This window comes from Triticum urartu, chromosome 7A, assembly GCF_056163025.1.
Source record: "Triticum urartu cultivar PI428250 chromosome 7A, HENAU_Tu73, whole genome shotgun sequence".
Classification (NCBI taxonomy): domain Eukaryota; kingdom Viridiplantae; phylum Streptophyta; class Magnoliopsida; order Poales; family Poaceae; genus Triticum; species Triticum urartu.
In genome coordinates, this window is record NC_141879.1 from 620,009,480 (window position 1) to 620,015,606 (window position 6,127).

The 6,127-nt window shown below is 42.6% G+C and overlaps 1 long non-coding RNA gene across 1 annotated transcript; it reads left to right on the top strand.

Annotated features, from left to right (window-relative positions):
* The first annotated feature begins 4,227 nt into the window (after positions 1–4,227).
* Positions 4,228–5,419, top strand: LOC125525121 (uncharacterized). The gene is made up of 3 exons (XR_015611502.1): positions 4,228–4,657; positions 4,871–4,956; positions 5,076–5,419. It is a non-coding gene; the product is annotated as an uncharacterized LOC125525121 (long non-coding RNA).
* The last annotated feature ends 708 nt before the right edge of the window (positions 5,420–6,127 follow it).

Below are 6,127 nucleotides of genomic sequence, written 5' to 3' on the forward strand. Positions count from 1 at the left end.
TAAACATTATATCTCAGCTAATCCTATAAATGTTGAAACCAAAGTTATTGAAACCGTAACCCCGGAGGAATACATAAGGGACACTTTCTGGAACATTTTAGACTCCGAAAAGGAATAGGTATGTGGTATGGTAAGTAAACCGACTCCAAAACAGTTCTAATAGCAATTTTCCTCCGTTTTGGAATATTTAGAAAAATAGAAAAATAAGAAACAGTCCGGGAAGGACATGAGGGCTCCACAAGGGTGGAGGGTGCACCCTACTACCCTGGGCGCGCCCCCTACCTCGTGGGCACCTCTTCTGCTCTCTGGACTCTGTTTTCTTGCATGTTACGTATTTTGGTCGGTAAAAATTCATTATATAATCTCTCGAAGGTTTTGACCACCGTATCATGCAAAAATCTCCTATTCTTGTTTCGAGCTGTTTTCTGCCAGGGTTGTCAAAGCCAAGCATCATGTCGTATCCCTCCTCCTCCAACAATGAGGGCAACGATTCTTGGCTAATGAAGATAGAGATGAAGAGAGAAGAACCCATGGAAATCAACAAGGATGAAGGGATCAAGAAGGCTACGGAGGACCAAGTTCCGGAAACATAAGACATCCTTCAACTTGATCACAATCTTCTTACCCCAACTGAGATCGAAGCTTTCAAGATGATTGAGCTAGCTCGTATACAAAACAAGTATCTCACACGTGAAAATATTTTGTTGAAGGAGCATATCATCGCACTCAAGGGCATTATCCACAAGTTGGAAGACCTCCTACGCTCGATGTGCGACTATCCATCATCACCACCATCTTCTTCACCAACTACGGAGACATAATCACATGGGTATGGGCAATCCCCTTGGCAACTGCCAGGCTTGGGGGAGTGCATCGGTATCGTATCACCATCACTTTTATCTTTACCGTTTTTTTCTTTGTTCTATCCTTTTGATAATATCTTGATCTAGTAGAATAAAGTTTTAGTATGATCTTGTTGTGAGTTTTGCTTTATGATCCTTCTATGTAATTGAGTCCGTGAGCTATATATAATAAAGATTAGTGTTGACCAGGGCTTGATTATCTTGCTATGATCTTGAGAGAATAAAACAAAAGAGAAAGAATAAAAAGGAAATAAAAGAGATCATATGAATCTTATGGAGAGTAATGAGCTCACATATAAAAAGTATGATGAATAAAAGTTGTTGAGAGTTGACAAACATAGTTTTGGTCATCGTTGCAATTAATAGGAAGTAATAAAGAAAGAGAGCTCTTCACATATAAATATACTATCTTGGATATCTTTTATGATTGTGAGCACTCAATAAAATATGACATGCTAAAGAGTTGACGTTGGACAAGGAAGACAACGTAATGGGTTATGTTTTCTTACATCTGAGATAAATTATATTGTCATGGATCATCCAACATGATTGATCTTGCCTTTCCCCCTCATGCTAGCCAAATTCTTTGCACCACGTAGAGATACTACTTGTGCTTCCAAACACCCTTAAACTAGTTTTGCCATGAGAGTCCACCATACCTACCTATGGATTGAGTAAGATCCTCCAAGTAAGTTGTCATCGGTGCAAGCAATAAAAATTTCTCTCTAAATATGTATGACTTATTAGTGTGGGAGAAAATAAGCTTTATAAGATCGTGTGATATGGAAGAAATAAAAGCGACAGACTGCATAATAAAGGTCCATATCACAAGTGGCAATATAAAGTGATGTTCTTTCGCATTAAGATTTTGTGCATCCAACCATAAAAGTGCATGACAACCTCTTCTTCCCTCTGCGAAGGGCCTATCTTTTACTTTTATCTCCTACCTTACATAAGAGTTTTGGTGTTCCTCACCCTTCCTTTTTACATTTTATCTTTTGGCAAGCACAACATGTTGGAAAGATCCTGGTATATATAGCTAATTGGATGTGAGTTTTCATGAACTATTATTGTTGACATTACCCTTGAGGTAAAACGTTTGGAGGCAAAACTATAAGCCCCTATCTTTCTCTATGTCCGATTAAAACTCCATACCCATAAGTATTGCGTGAGTGTTAGCAATTGTGAAAGACTATATGATAGTTGAGTATGTGGACTTGCTGAAAATCTCTTATATTGACTCTTTCCTATGTTATGATAAATTGCAATTGCTCCAATGACTGAGATTATAGTTTGTTAGTTTTCAATGAAGTTTATGATTCATACTTGAAATTGTGATTGAATTGTTACTCTAAGCATAAGAGATCATATGATAAGAATTATATAAGTTGCTATTCTAAGAATGATCATGATGCCCTCATGTCCGTATTTTATTTTTATCGACACCTCTATCTTTAAAAATGTGGACATATTTTTCGATTTCGGCTTTCGCTTGAGGACAAGCTTGGGGGAGTTGATACATCCATTTTGCATCATGCTTTTATATCGATATTTATTGCATTATGGGCTGTTATTACACATTATGTCACAATACTTATGCCTATTCTCGCTTATTTTACAAGGTTTACATAAAGAGGGAGAATACCGGCAGCTGGGATTCTAGGGTGGAAAAGGAGAAAATATTAGAGACCTATTCTGCATAGCTCCAAAAGTCCTGAAACTTCACGGAAGTCATTTTCAGAATATATAAAAACTACTGAGCGCAAGAAGTTCCGGAGGGGGGCCACACCCTGCCCACGAGGGTGGGGGGCGCGCCCTACCCCCCTGGGCGCGCCCCCTGCCTCGTGGGCCCCCTGGTGGCCCTCCAATGCCGATCTTCTGCTATATGGATTCTTTCGATGAGGAAAAAATCATAAGCCAGCTTTCGGGACGAGACTCCGCCGCCACGAGGCGGAACCTTGGCGGAATCAATCTAGGGCTCCGGCAGAGCTGTTCTGCCGGGGAAACTTCCCTCCGGTAGGGGGAAATCATCGCCATCGTTATCACCAACGATCCTCTCATTGGGAGGGGGTCAATCTCCATCAACATCTTCACTAGCACCATCTCCTCTCAAACCCTAGTTCATCTCTTGTATCCAATTCTTGTCTCTAAGTCCGGGATTGGTACCTGTAGGTTGCTAGTAGTGTTGATTACTCCTTGTAGTTGATGCTAGTTGGTTTATTTGGTGGAAGATCATATGTTCAGATCGTATATGCATATTAATACTCCTTTGATTATGAACATGAATATGCTTTGTGAGTAGTTACGTTTGTTCCTGAGGACATGGGAGAAGTCTTGCTATTAGTAGTCATGTGAATTTGGTATTTTTCGATATTTTGATGAGATGTATGTTGTCTCTCCTCTACTGGTGTTATGTGAACATCGACTACATGACACTTCACCATTATTTGGGCCTAGAGGAAGGCATTGGGAAGTAATAAGTAGATGATGGGTTGCTAGAGTGACAGAAGCTTAAACCCTAGTTTATGCGTTGCTTCGTAAGGGGCTGATTTGGATTCATATGTTTCATGCTATGGTTAGGTCTACCTTAATACTTTTGTTGTAGTTGCGGATGCTTGCAATTTTAACATATAAAGTTGCTAGCCAACTTGGCTCCACAAATCTCCCTCGATTTGGTCCACTTCTGGACGTCGGATCGGCCATGAGACGCATTTGGGCCGTCAGATCTTCACTTCGTGGTCAAATCCAATTTTCACCCACGATCATTTTCATAGGCATATGACTGGTGGACTCATCTCGTGCGCTCATTGGTTGGGTGTGCCTTTCCCATGTCCCCGAGGGATTCACCAGTCCCCTCCGCCCGTGCCCCACGCTCGACCTCGAGAACAAGCAAAAAGGTCAAACCCTAGCCGCCAAACCTTCTCGCCCGATCCCCACGCCCCCTTCGCCTCGTCTCCTCCCCGTTCCATCCTCTCCCACGCCGCCGCACCCTCTTCTCACACGCCTCAGCGCCTTGACGCCCTCACCTCCTCCCCGTGCCGCCGGCCCCCTTCCTTCTCCTCGCGCTAGAGTAGAGATGCGCCTCAGTAGGGGTAGAACTCCGGGGCTCTCCCTAACCTCTCCTCTCCTTCCTCTCTCTCACATCCTTCCCCTAATTTCTTTGCTTTCTCGATCTGCAGTAGCAGCAGTAGCGTCTCCATGGGCGCGGCGGCGTGATGGCTCCCGGGCACGGATCCCCTCCTCCGCGTCCATCCTCCACCTCTCCGGTCTACCAGTTGTAACGGTGAGCTCTCCCTTTCCCCGACTACACTCCTCTCTCACATCAGATCGGATCGTACCCCTGATTTCTTTTTCTGTTGTCCGTAGCAGCAGCAGGCGACCTGCAGCAGCTCCTTGCTACCTTCCATGGACGAGCTCGACGGAGACGCCGTCCAGCTCGACCACGGCCATGACTAACCCACGCACAAGGTCCCTTCCTACTCCCCCACCTTCTTCCATGGATCAAGACGCTACATACACTACTGCTGCTATTTTTCAAATGAATGAACGAAACTTCCTTCCTTATTTCTAGAGGAAGGTTGATTCATTTGTCAAATTCATTCCACCGAAGCCCTCTGCTCCGTCCACCAACCCGCCCAGAAAGGTAGTTATAGTGAATTGATGTTCGCACCGAGGCCGGAGGCCAGAGGCGAGGGCACGGAGGTCGGTGGAAAGTGCTCAGCAGAGAAGAGGAAGGCGGCGGCGCTGGGCGGTGGCTGCGGTTTACACGAGAGCGAGGTGACCCGCCCAGAAAGGTAGTTACAGTGAATTGATGTTCATATGAACTTCAATGCTATGAACTTTTTATTAGATCTGAGTTGCAATCCTCAATTTTTTTAGGTTTGAGTAGCAATGCTCCTGCTTTACTAGCTATGACATTTTCCATGCTTTTTCTTCTAATATTGTATAGCGTCCATGCTTGTGGGTTCAACTTGACGAGCTTTTTTCACCTTCCATCCTGTTTTAAGCTCTGTTGATGGATGATTTATGCCATGTTTATGGAGGGGGAGGACGCCAACTACTAGGAGAAGGATCAGTTTAGCAAGTACAGGATGTAATTCTCTTATGATTATGGGTAGATGCCTCCTTTATTTAGTTACCAGAGTTGTTCACTATTGAATATGCAAATTCAGCATCCTTTATATAATGGGATCTTATGAACTCTTTTTGAAGATTGCTGAGAAGCGCAACCTTTTGATCTTCGAGAACTGCAAGTTTGCTGACATTGAAAATACATTCATTATGCAAGACGAATGGTGAGAACTGTGTTATTCCCTATCCTTCCATTTCTATTTGCATATTCGCGTAGTATGCTTAGTTTTTTTCCTTTCAAGATGAATATTCTACACATGGGAGCAATATACTTGGTACTATTGATGCTCATATAATTCCTGGACCTGGAATTGTTGATGGCTTGAGGCTTAAAGTATGTTATGTGTTGCATACCTAATAAGTATTAGCAAGCTAATGTTGCAGCTTGACAGATGCTGTGATAACTTCTCCTTTTTCTGTTTGTTAATATCCACTTTGAACTGAGCAGCCATGATCCAGAGTTCCTCTATGTAGCTATGAGATGCATGCAGTTCGTTATTGTGTATCGTGTGCTAAAACGTTGATTATTTGACAATGAACACATGGCAATGCCTTAACTATTCAACTTGCCTCGGGACTAAACGCACAGACCAATAGAGAAGTTTTTTTTGTTGCTTTCCCTTTTGTTAGATATTTTGCTTTCTGTATGTTGAGGGGAGATGGATATGGCCTCGGGACTAAACGCACAGACCACATGAAGTGATCTGATGGTAGGTAAAGTATTTTTTATTGGCAATGCTAATGTCTGGACCAGCTCAATGGTTTTATCTCTATGATGTTCAGTTTATCATATCACATATACAAATGCATATATACAAATTGTGGTAGGCAACTCACTATTTAGACGAGGCGACTATTCTCTTGATAAGGAGAGTCCCACCATACTCATGTGAGAGTTAGGCGTGGTACTGGGTAGTGTTTTCTCATCATCCATTATGTGTTTCTTTTGTCTAGCTTGAAGTTGCGTAGTTAGATAATGATTCGCAAATAGTCTTGTTTTTAGTCTCAGTACTTCAGGTTTAGTTTCCAATAAGTACTTTTTGACTCATGTGGTTTTCGGTCTTTTGACTATATGTGGTTTTCAATCTTTTCATCTCTCGGTTTACTTTCATTCTTAATTTATCCGCCTTACT